The following is a 17,192-nucleotide window of genomic DNA, read 5'->3' as shown; positions in this document are numbered from 1 at the left end:
GAAGTCGCTTAGTCACGTCGGACTCGTAGCGACCCCATGGACTGCAGCCTACCAGGCTCCTCCATCCATGGGATTTTCTAGGCAAGAGTACTGGATGGCTTGCCATTGCCTTCTCTGTAATTCTTCATAGGCCTATGCTAGTATTAATATCTTAATATTTATAAAGTAGATCATGTTATAAAAATTAAAAGTAATAATTTTATTTAAAGATAGCTTATTAGCATTCTAATGAATATCAAAATGATGTTGAAGAATTCATGAGATTAATTCTTGAGAACAGACATTTCTAATGCTTGTAATATGGGGAAAAATGACCAAAAAAATCTCAAAATAATTTTCCGTGAATATTAACATCCCACAATTGGAGAAATATAATTTCTCTGTGAAGAAATAAATATGTAAATCCCCCTTATTATTACCTAGAAACTAAAATGTACTTATTCTCATCAAATGCATAGTGAGAAGTTAGTAAACTATTTATTCCATTTGTGTTCATTTCTATAGCATCAGCCTCAAGATGAGTGAGTTTTCCACTGAAGTCTGAAGGTGAGGTGAGGCAATAGGGAACCTCAGTGCCCCCACCTCTTCTTAGGGCTAAGTGGCAAAACTAGGTGCTACACTCAGATTATTAATTTGAACAGATTGGTTCAAGGCAGGATACGATATCCCATCTAAGAATGAGGCAAGACAGGGAAGAGATATGTTTGTTATCACAGGAAGTGATTTCTTTTTAGTTATTTCCTTCTGAAAAAAATTTTTTTATATTAATAATGATCATGAATACACCTAAATGTTACTGTGGGAATGATCTTCTAGGTCTTTTTCTCAAACTTGTGTGAAGTACAAGTACTCAGTGCTGTGGTTACTGCAGTGGGGGAATTGTGTCCCCCGCCCCTCCTGGCTGCTAAAGTCCTTAATACAGTGACGCCCTCCCTGCAAATGAGACTATATTTGGAGATAGAGCTTTGGGGGATGTCATGGAGGCTAATGAGGGCATAAAGGGTAAGATTCAAATCCAGTAGGATGGTGGGCTTATTGGCACCAAGGAAATGCCTTGTGAGCACACAATGAGAAGACAGCCATGTGCAAGGCAGGACGAGAGCTCTCACTAGAGCCTCACCATACTGGTACCTGATCTTGGATGTCCAGCCTCCAGAAACTATAAGGGAACACATTTCTTTTGTTAAGCCACCAAGCCTATGGTGTTAGTTGCATCTATGTTGAGGGTTGAGAGGAAAGTGCAGCCCTCTGGTTCTGTCTCCAACATATATTCCGCATCTGTGTGGCTGAATCTTTTGTTTTTACTGCCAACCCCAGGATGGAGTCCTTGATACTGTTCACAGGACTGTTGCCTCCCTAACTAGTCTCCCTGCTTCCACCCTTGCTTACTCCAAAATCTCTCGTCTACCGATAGCCAGAAAGCTTTGCTAAAAAGTATATGTCAGATATGGTTACTATCCTAGTTAAACACCTTTCAGCATGTATTTTAACCCCTTACTGTGGCCTGTGGGGACCCTGTGTGGCTGGACCCTGACTACAGTGTTATATCTAATGTCATGCCCCTCACTTTAGGCTCCAGTCACATTGGCCTTCCCAGAACTACCCCATCCACGGTGCCCAGCGGCACCCAGTCAAGCCTGCTGCTCCCTCAGCCTCGAAGGCTCAGCCGCCTTGGCTGGGAATGGAGGCTGCTTCTCAATCCACAGGTCTAGCTTAGAGGCTGCCTTCTTGAGAGGTCCTGCTGGACAACCCTTTTTGAATATGGTCCCATCGTCTTCATGGTCCCCTTCATGATGCTCATGGTATCTACCTTGTATCACAAGCACGACGCAATCTCTCCTTTCCCCCTCTTCTTTTTTTGTCATCTGTCTATAAGCCACAGAGAAGAGAGACCCTGCCTGTCATATTTTCCTCAAGGTTACCAGAGGTGCCATTTTATAGTAATTAGGAAAGCATGTAATATGTACGCACGTGGTATTAGACGCAAGCAACGAATCACTAAATGAGGAGAGGTACCCCTTCTGCTTCCTCCAGCCGCTTTTGAGTTCTGCGGGGCTGTGGATCAGCAGGGTACCGTTGGCTCCCTCGGATGATGAAGTATTCTCACTCTTGGTGTCCACCTCAACAGAAGGGCTTCTGAAAAACATCAAACACCACAGAACAACGAGTCACTGGTCAGATATACGATGGGGTTTATGTTAAATGTCAAGATTGACACAACTTTAAAAAGAAGCCTCAGTCTCCCAAACAGGGCTTCACAGCTCAAATCCAGGAATCAGCAAGCTATAGAAAGTTACTGAGAGAAATGAGGTCACTCGGGCAGTTGATGTGGACAGGCGACAAGTTCAAGGACAAAGCCCTTGGGCATGCGGACTCTTAGAGGCAGGGAACAGAGAAAGGAAGGGAGCTGGTCATGAACTGTTAGGAAGAGGAGAACCAAGAGGCCAAAGGTAGAGAGGATGGCAGGAAGGCAAAAACAGACAATAGTAAGAACCCAATAACCACACAAAATAGGATAATGTGTGGCCTATTAGAGATAAAAAGATATGGAGATTTGCCAAGAAGTAATTTCAACTTGGTTTCATGATAGCCTAAAATTTTAGATAACCGAGGATTCTGGAAAACTGATTTCAATCATATCTAAATCAGTATTCAAATTTTGGGGAAAATTCTCTAAGATCAGCGAAATAATCCTGGAAACATCAAAAAAGTTTCTAGATACTAGGCAGTGCCTAGTTATTCATTGATTGAGCTAAGGTCTCAGAGAACTGCCTCATCAAAACAAATATGTTACACTGAACATAAAGACTCTTTGATAAATAGAGCAGATATTTTCATAGATCTACAGAAAATTCTAGCCTTGAAGCCAAGAAAATGTCCCCCTACACCCTGGCCCACCCTGAAGATGTAAAGCTGCTCACTTGTGTTCCGCAGTATGAATCTTAGGAACACCAGTAGCCTTTCAAGAAACCCATGCTGAGGTTAAAAATTAGTTCATGTCTTAGAAGAAACAAAATAAAATTCACTGTGAACACCAGTTTGTTTTGATGATAAAAAAATAGTATATTAAAGGATTACCTGATGTGGTAAAACCTTGAATGACAATCAAAACGCTCAAAGAGCTTTTTGATTGCCGTGAAAATCCTTTTTTCTCCAAATCTCGGCACTGAAAGCTGAGTGTGTCTACAGCACTTGGCAGAGTACTGTGAACAAACCCATGAAGCCTGAGGATTCTGTAGTAGTCCAGGTCACTGGCCATTATGATGTCAACATTGTGAGGCTCGTGCCATAGCAGACCAGCTTCAATGTTTGTTTCCCTGACTTTACGTCCATCTTTCAATGTTTTTGGAGAAGGGAATGGTAACCCACTCCAGTATTCTTGCCTGGAGAATCCCATGGACAGAGGAGCCTGCTGGGCTACAGTCCATGCAGTCGCAAAGAGCTGGACATGGCTGAACGACTGACGCTTTGATTTTTTTTAATTAATATTTTTATTTTGAAATAACTCTAGATTCACACACAGTTACAAGAAATAACACAGTCTATGACCTTTTACCAGTTTTCCACGATGGTAGTATCTCTCTAAACTATAGTACAATATAACTAGGATATTAACATTGAAACTGTCAAGATACAGCATGTTTCCATCACCTCAGTGATCCTTTACAGCCACACAGACTCCCCTCCACTTCTGCCACCTCTTTAATCCCTGCAGCCACTAAGTTTTCTCCTTTATTTTTGCCCTTTCAAGAACGTTATATCAACGGGATCATACAGGATGTAACATTTAGGGATTTGCTCCCGTTTTGCTCCCTGCTCAGCATAATTGGAGATTCATCTAGACTGTTGCAGGGATTAATAGTTCATTTCCTTGTACCTCTCAGTAGCAGTCCATGAGAATGATGTATCAGGGTTTGTTTAACCATGTTGGGGAACGCCTGTGCTGTCTTCAGTTTGGGGCCGTTACAAATAAAGCTGCAGCAAACATTTGTGTACACTTTTTTTGGTGTCGATGTAAGTATCCATTTCTCTAGGTTAAAGGCCTAGGAGTGTAAATGCCCGACTGTATGGTAGTTGTAAGTCTTCCCTGGTGACTTAGGGGTAAAGAATCTGTCTGCAAATGCAGGAGACGAGGGGTTGATTCTTGGGAGCAAGATCCTCTGGAGAAGGACAAGGCAACCCACTCCACGATTCTTCCCTGGAGAATCCCAAGGACAGAGGAGCCTGGTGGTCTACAGTCTATGGGGTCACAAAGAGCTGGACCCGACTTAGCAAATAACAACAGCAATGGTATCTTGTTTTTAAAGAAAATAAAGACAGTATTCTCCTTCCACTAGAAAATTGGCCATTGTACAGTTGAGGAGGCTGCCACTCAGTTAGTCTGGGTACCTGTGAGGGCAAGAAGCCCAGTATAATAGTAATGAAGGATCAGCTCCAGCCAACCCAGGGGTCACGTGGCTTCTGGGCAGCGAGGCCCCTAACCTCTTCTCCTAAGGACGGTCTCTTTCCTTTGACAATGGCGGAGAACTGAAATTTGACCATATGGCAGTTTGTGGTTTCTCTTGTCGGCTCTTATAATAGTAATCTGAATACATATTTTATATTCCCCACTAGACTCTTTCAGGGGCTTCTAAGATGGCAAAGTGGGTAAAGAATCTACCTGCAATGCAGAAGACACAGGAGATGTGGGTTCAGTTCCTGGGTGGGGAAGATTCCCTGGAGGAGGGCATGGCAACCCACTCCAGTATTCTTGCCTGGAGAATCCCAGGGATGGGGGAGCCTGGTGCGCTGCGGTCTATGGGGTCGCACAGAGTCAGACACGACTGAAGCGACTTAGCAGCAGCAGCTCCATTTTACAGGTGAGGTTAAGTCAATTTCCCAAAGCAACAGAAACAGGGTTTGAACTCAGACAACCTAAATCACCAGTCTGTGGTCGTACCCATTGGCCTCCATCGGTGTGGACCTCAGCTTCCCTGAGGTACCCTTCTCCTCTTTCTATCCTCAGCCTCCACACTTCTCCAGGAGCCACCAGGCTTTCTGACAGGATTGTTCTTTAATTTGCAGACTGACATGATAAATCTCATGACACTATACCAACAAAGCTAGATGTCAGCTTGGAAATGTTTAAGACAACAAAACTTTATACTGCAGTGGATTCTCCTAGGGTCTCATTGTATTTCTTCAGCCTTAGTCACGATTTAATGAGATTTTCTCACAAGTTAGAATGAATCTAATATAAAATGACTGAAGGATGAGAAGGAAGAGGAGGACTACATTTAAAATTTTTATTGTGTATCCCTTACTACGGATTCCCACATCCCACTCCTTTCCTTTTTGTTGTTGTTCTTCAGTTGCTAAGTCATGTCAGACTGTTTGCAACCCCCTGGACTGAAGAATGCCAGGCTCCCCTGACCTTCACTATCCCGCGAGTTTGCCCAGATTCATGTCCATTGAGACAGTGAGGCTACATAACCATCTCTAACTCTGCCCTTCTCCTCATACTGGAGGGTAAGCCCCAGTGGTTTGTGGAGTTTCTGGGATTCTAGGCAGACTTCCCCTATTCTAACACAAGACTGTTCCCTTGCTGCTAAGTCTCTTCAGTCGTGTCTGACTCTGTGCGACCCTGTAGATGGCAACCCACCAGGCTCCCCGGTCCCTGAGATTCTCCAGGCAAGAAAACTGGAGTGGGTTGCCATTTCCTTCTCCAATGCATGAAAGTGAAAGTGAAGTCACTCAGTCATGTCTAACTCTTTGCGACCCCATGGACTGCAGCCCACCAGGCTCCTCCATCCATGGGATTTACCAGGCAAGAGTACTGGAGTGAGGTGCCATCGCCTTCTCTGGACTGTTCCCTTAAATGCTTGGAAATAGAGATTGTGGTATAGTGTGTAAGTGTCTGCTGTTTCACTGATAAGTTAATACTAATTATCTTTTGATCTAAATAACATTCATTTTATATTGTTTCTGTATTTTGTAACAACTAAATGTGAGGATAGTGATGTCTAAAAATGGTGTTGGCAATGATGCTGCTGCTAAGTCACTTCCATTGTGTGTGACTCTGTCCGACCCCATAGATGGCAGCCCACAAGGCTCCACCATCCCTGGGATTCTCCAGGCAACAACACTGGAGTGGGTTGCCATTTCCTTCTCCAAAGCATGAAAGTGAAAAGTGAAAGTGAAGTCCCTCAGTCGTGTCCGACTCCTAGCGACCCCATGGACTGCAGCCTACCAGGCTCCTCCATCCATGAGATTTTCTAGGCAAGAGTACTGGAGTGGGTTGCCATTGCCTTCTCTGGTTGGCTATTTATGCTGCTGCTAAGTCGCTTCAGTCGTGTCCGACTCTGTGCGACCCCAGAGACGGCAGCCCACCCGGCTCTGCCGTCCCTGGGATTCTCCAGGCAAGAACACTGGAGTGGGTTGCCATTTCCTTCTCCATTGCATGAAAGTGAAAAGTGAAAGTGAAGTCGCTTAGTCACGTCGGACTCGTAGCGACCCCATGGACTGCAGCCTACCAGGCTCCTCCATCCATGGGATTTTCTAGGCAAGAGTACTGGATGGCTTGCCATTGCCTTCTCTGTAATTCTTCATAGGCCTATGCTAGTATTAATATCTTAATATTTATAAAGTAGATCATGTTATAAAAATTAAAAGTAATAATTTTATTTAAAGATAGCTTATTAGCATTCTAATGAATATCAAAATGATGTTGAAGAATTCATGAAATTAATTCTTGAGAACAGACATTTCTAATGCTTGTAATATGGGGAAAAATGACCAAAAAAATCTCAAAATAATTTTCCGTGAATATTAACATCCCACAATTGGAGAAATATAATTTCTCTGTGAAGAAATAAATATGTAAATCCCCCTTATTATTACCTAGAAACTAAAATGTACTTATTCTCATCAAATGCATAGTGAGAAGTTAGTAAACTATTTATTCCATTTGTGTTCATTTCTATAGCATCAGCCTCAAGATGAGTGAGTTTTCCACTGAAGTCTGAAGGTGAGGTGAGGCAATAGGGAACCTCAGTGCCCCCACCTCTTCTTAGGGCTAAGTGGCAAAACTAGGTGCTACACTCAGATTATTAATTTGAACAGATTGGTTCAAGGCAGGATACGATATCCCATCTAAGAATGAGGCAAGACAGGGAAGAGATATGTTTGTATCACAGGAAGTGATTTCTTTTTAGTTATTTCCTTCTGAAAAAAATTTTTTATATTAATAATGATCATGAATACACCTAAATGTTACTGTGGGAATGATCTTCTAGGTCTTTTTCAAAACTTGTGTGAAGTACAAGTACTCAGTGCTGTGGTTACTGCAGTGGGGGAATTGTGTCCCCCGCCCCTCCTGGCTGCTAAAGTCCTTAATACAGTGACGCCCTCCCTGCAAATGAGACTATATTTGGAGATAGAGCTTTGGGGGATGTCATGGAGGCTAATGAGGGCATAAAGGGTAAGATTCAAATCCAGTAGGATGGTGGGCTTATTGGCACCAAGGAAATGCCTTGTGAGCACACAATGAGAAGACAGCCATGTGCAAGGCAGGACGAGAGCTCTCACTAGAGCCTCACCATACTGGTACCTGATCTTGGATGTCCAGCCTCCAGAAACTATAAGGGAACACATTTCTTTTGTTAAGCCACCAAGCCTATGGTGTTAGTTGCATCTATGTTGAGGGTTGAGAGGAAAGTGCAGCCCTCTGGTTCTGTCTCCAACATATATTCCGCATCTGTGTGGCTGAATCTTTTGTTTTTACTGCCAACCCCAGGATGGAGTCCTTGATACTGTTCACAGGACTGTTGCCTCCCTAACTAGTCTCCCTGCTTCCACCCTTGCTTACTCCAAAATCTCTCGTCTACCGATAGCCAGAAAGCTTTGCTAAAAAGTATATGTCAGATATGGTTACTATCCTAGTTAAACACCTTTCAGCATGTATTTTAACCCCTTACTGTGGCCTGTGGGGACCCTGTGTGGCTGGACCCTGACTACAGTGTTATATCTAATGTCATGCCCCTCACTTTAGGCTCCAGTCACATTGGCCTTCCCAGAACTACCCCATCCACGGTGCCCAGCGGCACCCAGTCAAGCCTGCTGCTCCCTCAGCCTCGAAGGCTCAGCCGCCTTGGCTGGGAATGGAGGCTGCTTCTCAATCCACAGGTCTAGCTTAGAGGCTGCCTTCTTGAGAGGTCCTGCTGGACAACCCTTTTGAATATGGTCCCATCGTCTTCATGGTCCCCTTCATGATGCTCATGGTATCTACCTTGTATCACAAGCACGACGCGCAATCTCTCCTTTCCCCCTCTTCTTTTTTTGTCATCTGTCTATAAGCCACAGAGAAGAGAGACCCTGCCTGTCATATTTTCCTCAAGGTTACCAGAGGTGCCATTTTATAGTAATTAGGAAAGCATGTAATATGTACGCACGTGGTATTAGACGCAAGCAATCACTAAATGAGGAGAGGTACCCCTTCTGCTTCCTCCAGCCGCTTTTGAGTTCTGCGGGGCTGTGGATCAGCAGGGTACCGTTGCTCCCTCGGATGATGAAGTATTCTCACTCTTGGTGTCCACCTCAACAGAAGGGCTTCTGAAAAACATCAAACACCACAGAACAACGAGTCACTGGTCAGATATACGATGGGGTTTATGTTAAATGTCAAGATTGACACAACTTTAAAAAGAAGCCTCAGTCTCCCAAACAGGGCTTCACAGCTCAAATCCAGGAATCAGCAAGCTATAGAAAGTTACTGAGAGAAATGAGGTCACTCGGGCAGTTGATGTGGACAGGTGACAAGTTCAAGGACAAAGCCCTTGGGCATGCGGACTCTTAGAGGCAGGGAACAGAGAAAGGAAGGGAGCTGGTCATGAACTGTTAGGAAGAGGAGAACCAAGAGGCCAAAGGTAGAGAGGATGGCAGGAAGGCAAAAACAGACAATAGTAAAAACCCAATAACCACACAAAATAGGATAATGTGTGGCCTATTAGAGATAAAAAGATATGGAGATTTGCCAAGAAGTAATTTCAACTTGGTTTCATGATAGCCTAAAATTTTAGATAACCGAGGATTCTGGAAAACTGATTTCAATCATATCTAAATCAGTATTCAAATTTTGGGGAAAATTCTCTAAATCAGCGAAATAATCCTGGAAACATCAAAAAAGTTTCTAGATACTAGGCAGTGCCTAGTTATTCATTGATTGAGCTAAGGTCTCAGAGAACTGCCTCATCAAAACAAATATGTTACACTGAACATAAAGACTCTTTGATAAATAGAGCAGATATTTTCATAGATCTACAGAAAATTCTAGCCTTGAAGCCAAGAAAATGTCCCCCTACACCCTGGCCCACCCTGAAGATGTAAAGCTGCTCACTTGTGTTCCATGAGTATGAATCTTAGGAACACCAGTAGCTTTTCAAGAAACCTATGCTGAGGTTAAAAATTAGTTCATGTCTTAGAAGAAACAAAATAAAATTCACTGTGAACACCAGTTTGTTTTGATGATAAAAAAATAGTATATTAAATGATTACCTGATGTGGTAAAACCTTGAATGACAATCAAAACGCTCAAAGAGCTTTTTGATTGCCGTGAAAAATCCTTTTTCTCCAAATCTCGGCACTGAAAGCTGAGTGTGTCTACAGCACTTGGCAGAGTACTGTGAACAAACCCATGAAGCCTGAGGATTCTGTAGTAGTCCAGGTCACTGGCCATTATGCTGTCAACATTGTGAGGCTCGTGCCATAGCAGACCAGCTTCAATGTTTGTTTCCCTGACTTTATGTCCATCTTTCAATGTTTTTGGAGAAGGGAATGGTAACCCACTCCAGTATTCTTGCCTGGAGAATCCCATGGACAGAGGAGCCTGCTGGGCTACAGTCCATGCAGTCATAAAGAGCTGGACATGGCTGAACGACTGACGCTTTGATTTTTTTTTTTAATTTATATTTTTATTTTGAAATAACTCTAGATTCACACACAGTTACAAGAAATAACACAGTCTATGACCTTTTACCAGTTTTCCACGATGGTAGTATCTCTCTAAACTATAGTACAATATAACTAGGATATTAACATTGAAACTGTCAAGATACAGCATGTTTCCATCACCTCAGTGATCCTTTACAGCCACACAGACTCCCCTCCACTTCTGCCACCTCTTTAATCCCTGCAGCCACTAAGTTTTCTCCTTTATTTTTGCCCTTTCAAGAATGTTATATCAACGGGATCATACAGGATGTAACATTTAGGGATTTGCTCCCGTTTTGCTCCCTGCTCAGCATAATTGGAGATTCATCTAGACTGTTGCAGGGATTAATAGTTCATTTCCTTGTACCTCTCAGTAGCAGTCCATGAGAATGATGTATCAGGGTTTGTTTAACCATGTTGGGGAACGCCTGTGCTGTCTTCAGTTTGGGGCCGTTACAAATAAAGCTGCAGCAAACATTTGTGTACACTTTTTTTGGTGTCGATGTAAGTATCCATTTCTCTAGGTTAAAGGCCTAGGAGTGTAAATGCCCGACTGTATGGTAGTTATAGGTCTTCCCTGGTGACTTAAGGGTAAAGAATCTGTCTGCAAATGCAGGAGACGAGGGGTTGATTCTTGGGAGCAAGATCCTCTGGAGAAGGACAAGGCAACCCACTCCACGATTCTTCCCTGGAGAATCCCAAGGACAGAGGAGCCTGGTGGTCTACAGTCTATGGGGTCACAAAGAGCTGGACCCGACTTAGCAAATAACAACAGCAATGGTATCTTGTTTTTAAAGAAAATAAAGACAGTATTCTCCTTCCACTAGAAAATTGGCCATTGTACAGTTGAGGAGGCTGCCACTCAGTTAGTCTGGGTACCTGTGAGGGCAAGAAGCCCAGTATAATAGTAATGAAGGATCAGCTCCAGCCAACCCAGGGGTCACGTGGCTTCTGGGCAGCGAGGCCCCTAACCTCTTCTCCTAAGGACGGTCTCTTTCCTTTGACAATGGCGGAGAATTGAAATTTGACCATATGGCAGTTTGTGGTTTTTCTTGTTGGCTCTTATAATAGTAATCTGAATACATATTTTATATTCCCCACTAGACTCTTGGGCAACCCACTCCAGTCTGCCTGGAGAATCCCAGGGATGGGGAGCCTGGTGCGCTGCGGTCTATGGGGTCGCACAGTCAGACACGACTGAAGCGACTTAGCAGCAGCAGCTCCATTTTACAGGTGAGGTTAAGTCAATTTCCCAAAGCAACAGAAACAGGGTTTGAACTCAGACAACCTAAATCACCAGTCTGTGGTCGTACCCATTGGCCTCCATCGGTGTGGACCTCAGCTTCCCTGAGGTACCCTTCTCCTCTTTCCTATCCTCAGCCTCCACACTTCTCCAGGAGCCACCAGGCTTTCTGACAGGATTGTTCTTTAATTTGCAGACTGACATGATAAATCTCATGACACTATACCAACAAAGCTAGATGTCAGCTTGGAAATGTTTAAGACAACAAAACTTTATACTGCAGTGGATTCTCCTAGGGTCTCATTGTATTTCTTCAGCCTTAGTCACGATTTAATGAGATTTTCTCACAAGTTAGAATGAATCTAATATAAAATGACTGAAGGATGAGAAGGAAGAGGAGGACTACATTTAAAATTTTTATTGTGTATCCCTTACTACGGATTCCCACATCCCGCTCCTTTCCTTTTTGTTGTTGTTCTTCAGTTGCTAAGTCATGTCAGACTGTTTGCAACCCCCTGGACTGAAGAATGCCAGGCTCCCCTGACCTTCACTATCCCGCGAGTTTGCCCAGATTCATGTCCATTGAGACAGTGAGGCTACATAACCATCTCTAACTCTGCCCTTCTCCTCATACTGGAGGGTAAGCCCCAGTGGTTTGTGGAGTTTCTGGGATTCTAGGCAGACTTCCCCTATTCTAACACAAGACTGTTCCCTTGCTGCTAAGTCTCTTCAGTCGTGTCTGACTCTGTGCGACCCTGTAGATGGCAACCCACCAGGCTCCCCGGTCCCTGAGATTCTCCAGGCAAGAAAACTGGAGTGGGTTGCCATTTCCTTCTCCAATGCATGAAAGTGAAAGTGAAGTCACTCAGTCATGTCTAACTCTTTGCGACCCCATGGACTGCAGCCCACCAGGCTCCTCCATCCATGGGATTTACCAGGCAAGAGTACTGGAGTGAGGTGCCATCGCCTTCTCTGGACTGTTCCTTAAATGCTTGGAAATAGAGATTGTGTGGTAAGTGTGTAAGTGTCTGCTGTTTCACTGATAAGTTAATACTAATTATCTTTTGATCTAAATAACATTCATTTTATATTGTTTCTGTATTTTGTAACAACTAAATGTGAGGATAGTGATGTCTAAAAATGGTGTTGGCAATGATGCTGCTGCTAAGTCACTTCCATTGTGTGTGACTCTGTCCGACCCCATAGATGGCAGCCCACAAGGCTCCACCATCCCTGGGATTCTCCAGGCAACAACACTGGAGTGGGTTGCCATTTCCTTCTCCAAAGCATGAAAGTGAAAAGTGAAAGTGAAGTCCCTCAGTCGTGTCCGACTCCTAGCGACCCCATGGACTGCAGCCTACCAGGCTCCTCCATCCATGAGATTTTCTAGGCAAGAGTACTGGAGTGGGTTGCCATTGCCTTCTCTGGTTGGCTATTTATGCTGCTGCTAAGTCGCTTCAGTCGTGTCCGACTCTGTGCGACCCCAGAGACGGCAGCCCACCCGGCTCTGCCGTCCCTGGGATTCTCCAGGCAAGAACACTGGAGTGGGTTGCCATTTCCTTCTCCATTGCATGAAAGTGAAAAGTGAAAGTGAAGTCGCTTAGTCACGTCGGACTCAGAGCGACCCCCCCATGGACTGCAGCCTACCAGGCTCCTCCATCCATGGGATTTTCTAGGCAAGAGTACTGGATGGCTTGCCATTGCCTTCTCTGTAATTCTTCATAGGCCCATGCTAGTATTAATATCTTAATATTTATAAAGTAGATCATGTTATAAAAATTAAAAGTAATAATTTTATTTAAAGATAGCTTATTAGCATTCTAATGAATATCAAAATGATGTTGAAGAATTCATGAAATTAATTCTTGAGAACAGACATTTCTAATGCTTGTAATATGGGGAAAAATGACCAAAAAAATCTCAAAATAATTTTCCGTGAATATTAACATCCCACAATTGGAGAAATATAATTTCTCTGTGAAGAAATAAATATGTAAATCCCCCCCTATTATTACCTAGAAACTAAAATGTACTTATTCTCATCAAATGCATAGTGAGAAGTTAGTAAACTATTTATTCCATTTGTGTTCATTTCTATAGCATCAGCCTCAAGATGAGTGAGTTTTCCACTGAAGTCTGAAGGTGAGGTGAGGCAATAGGGAACCTCAGTGCCCCCACCTCTTCTTAGGGCTAAGTGGCAAAACTAGGTGCTACACTCAGATTATTAATTTGAACAGATTGGTTCAAGGCAGGATACGATATCCCATCTAAGAATGAGGCAAGACAGGGAAGAGATATGTTTGTTATCACAGGAAGTGATTTCTTTTTAGTTATTTCCTTCTGAAAAAAATTTTTTTATATTAATAATGATCATGAATACACCTAAATGTTACTGTGGGAATGATCTTCTAGGTCTTTTTCAAACTTGTGTGAAGTACAAGTACTCAGTGCTGTGGTTACTGCAGTGGGGAATTGTGTCCCCCGCCCCCCTGGCTGCTAAAGTCCTTAATACAGTGGACGCCTCCTGCAAATGAGACTATATTTGGAGATAGAGCTTTGGGGGATGTCATGGAGGCTAATGAGGGCATAAAGGGTAAGATTCAAATCCAGTAGGATGGTGGGCTTATTGGCACCAAGGAAATGCCTTGTGAGCACACAATGAGAAGACAGCCATGTGCAAGGCAGGACGAGAGCTCTCACTAGAGCCTCACCATACTGGTACCTGATCTTGGATGTCCAGCCTCCAGAAACTATAAGGGAACACATTTCTTTTGTTAAGCCACCAAGCCTATGGTGTTAGTTGCATCTATGTTGAGGGTTGAGAGGAAAGTGCAGCCCTCTGGTTCTGTCTCCAACATATATTCCGCATCTGTGTGGCTGAATCTTTTGTTTTTACTGCCAACCCCAGGATGGAGTCCTTGATACTGTTCACAGGACTGTTGCCTCCCTAACTAGTCTCCCTGCTTCCACCCTTGCTTACTCCAAAATCTCTCGTCTACCGATAGCCAGAAAGCTTTGCTAAAAAGTATATGTCAGATATGGTTACTATCCTAGTTAAACACCTTTCAGCATGTATTTTAACCCCTTACTGTGGCCTGTGGGGACCCTGTGTGGCTGGACCCTGACTACAGTGTTATATCTAATGTCATGCCCCTCACTTTAGGCTCCAGTCACATTGGCCTTCCCAGAACTACCCCATCCACGGTGCCCAGCGGCACCCAGTCAAGCCTGCTGCTCCCTCAGCCTCGAAGGCTCAGCCGCCTTGGCTGGGAATGGAGGCTGCTTCTCAATCCACAGGTCTAGCTTAGAGGCTGCCTTCTTGAGAGGTCCTGCTGGACAACCCTTTTTGAATATGGTCCCATCGTCTTCATGGTCCCCTTCATGATGCTCATGGTATCTACCTTGTATCACAAGCACGACGCAATCTCTCCTTTCCCCCTCTTCTTTTTTTGTCATCTGTCTATAAGCCACAGAGAAGAGAGACCCTGCCTGTCATATTTTCCTCAAGGTTACCAGAGGTGCCATTTTATAGTAATTAGGAAAGCATGTAATATGTACGCGTGGTATTAGACGCAAACAACGAATCACTAAATGAGGAGAGGTACCCCTTCTGCTTCCTCCAGCCGCTTTTGAGTTCTGCGGGGCTGTGGATCAGCAGGGTACCGTTGGCTCCCTCGGATGATGAAGTATTCTCACTCTTGGTGTCCACCTCAACAGAAGGGCTTCTGAAAAACATCAAACACCACAGAACAACGAGTCACTGGTCAGATATACGATGGGGTTTATGTTAAATGTCAAGATTGACACAACTTTAAAAAGAAGCCTCAGTCTCCCAAACAGGGCTTCACAGCTCAAATCCAGGAATCAGCAAGCTATAGAAAGTTACTGAGAGAAATGAGGTCACTCGGGCAGTTGATGTGGACAGGTGACAAGTTCAAGGACAAAGCCCTTGGGCATGCGGACTCTTAGAGGCAGGGAACAGAGAAAGGAAGGGAGCTGGTCATGAACTGTTAGGAAGAGGAGAACCAAGAGGCCAAAGGTAGAGAGGATGGCAGGAAGGCAAAAACAGACAATAGTAAGAACCCAATAACCACACAAAATAGGATAATGTGTGGCCTATTAGAGATAAAAAGATATGGAGATTTGCCAAGAAGTAATTTCAACTTGGTTTCATGATAGCCTAAAATTTTAGATAACCGAGGATTCTGGAAAACTGATTTCAATCATATCTAAATCAGTATTCAAATTTTGGGGAAAATTCTCTAAATCAGCGAAATAATCCTGGAAACATCAAAAAAGTTTCTAGATACTAGGCAGTGCCTAGTTATTCATTGATTGAGCTAAGGTCTCAGAGAACTGCCTCATCAAAACAAATATGTTACACTGAACATAAAGACTCTTTGATAAATAGAGCAGATATTTTCATAGATCTACAGAAAATTCTAGCCTTGAAGCCAAGAAAATGTCCCCCTACACCCTGGCCCACCCTGAAGATGTAAAGCTGCTCACTTGTGTTCCGCAGTATGAATCTTAGGAACACCAGTAGCTTTTCAAGAAACCTATGCTGAGGTTAAAAATTAGTTCATGTCTTAGAAGAAACAAAATAAAATTCACTGTGAACACCAGTTTGTTTTGATGATAAAAAAATAGTATATTAAAGGATTACCTGATGTGGTAAAACCTTGAATGACAATCAAAACGCTCAAAGAGCTTTTTGATTGCCGTGAAAATCCTTTTTTCTCCAAATCTCGGCACTGAAAGCTGAGTGTGTCTACAGCACTTGGCAGAGTACTGTGAACAAACCCATGAAGCCTGAGGATTCTGTAGTAGTCCAGGTCACTGGCCATTATGCTGTCAACATTGTGAGGCTCGTGCCATAGCAGACCAGCTTCAATGTTTGTTTCCCTGACTTTATGTCCATCTTTCAATGTTTTTGGAGAAGGGAATGGTAACCCACTCCAGTATTCTTGCCTGGAGAATCCCATGGACAGAGGAGCCTGCTGGGCTACAGTCCATGCAGTCGCAAAGAGCTGGACATGGCTGAACGACTGACGCTTTGATTTTTTTAAATTTATATTTTTATTTTGAAATAACTCTAGATTCACACACAGTTACAAGAAATAACACAGTCTATGACCTTTTACCAGTTTTCCACGATGGTAGTATCTCTCTAAACTATAGTACAATATAACTAGGATATTAACATTGAAACTGTCAAGATACAGCATGTTTCCATCACCTCAGTGATCCTTTACAGCCACACAGACTCCCCTCCACTTCTGCCACCTCTTTAATCCCTGCAGCCACTAAGTTTTCTCCTTTATTTTTGCCCTTTCAAGAATGTTATATCAACGGGATCATACAGGATGTAACATTTAGGGATTTGCTCCCGTTTTGCTCCCTGCTCAGCATAATTGGAGATTCATCTAGACTGTTGCAGGGATTAATAGTTCATTTCCTTGTACCTCTCAGTAGCAGTCCATGAGAATGATGTATCAGGGTTTGTTTAACCATGTTGGGGAACGCCTGTGCTGTCTTCAGTTTGGGGCCGTTACAAATAAAGCTGCAGCAAACATTTGTGTACACTTTTTTTGGTGTCGATGTAAGTATCCATTTCTCTAGGTTAAAGGCCTAGGAGTGTAAATGCCCGACTGTATGGTAGTTATAGGTCTTCCCTGGTGACTTAAGGGTAAAGAATCTGTCTGCAAATGCAGGAGACGAGGGGTTGATTCTTGGGAGCAAGATCCTCTGGAGAAGGACAAGGCAACCCACTCCACGATTCTTCCCTGGAGAATCCCAAGGACAGAGGAGCCTGGTGGTCTACAGTCTATGGGGTCACAAAGAGCTGGACCCGACTTAGCAAATAACAACAGCAATGGTATCTTGTTTTTAAAGAAAATAAAGACAGTATTCTCCTTCCACTAGAAAATTGGCCATTGTACAGTTGAGGAGGCTGCCACTCAGTTAGTCTGGGTACCTGTGA

General features: G+C 43.5%; 1 protein-coding gene across 1 annotated transcript in view; it reads right to left on the bottom strand.

Annotated features, from left to right (window-relative positions):
- The window catches only part of LOC138987029 (rho GTPase-activating protein 20-like), a gene marked incomplete at its 3' end in the record, with an annotated part of 40,764 nt that extends 32,182 nt beyond the window's left edge, over nucleotides 1-8,582 (bottom strand). The window contains exons 1-2 of the mRNA XM_070366991.1: nucleotides 8,430-8,582; nucleotides 1,972-2,136 (exon numbers count right to left, since the gene is read on the bottom strand). The remainder of the gene's footprint in view (nucleotides 1-1,971; nucleotides 2,137-8,429) is intronic.
- Between the last annotated feature and the right edge of the window lie 8,610 nt (nucleotides 8,583-17,192).

Source organism: Bos mutus, unplaced genomic scaffold (assembly GCF_027580195.1).
Source record: "Bos mutus isolate GX-2022 unplaced genomic scaffold, NWIPB_WYAK_1.1 CTG435, whole genome shotgun sequence".
NCBI classification, from domain to species: Eukaryota; Metazoa; Chordata; class Mammalia; order Artiodactyla; family Bovidae; genus Bos; species Bos mutus.
This window is presented reverse-complemented; position numbering and strand designations above follow the sequence as displayed.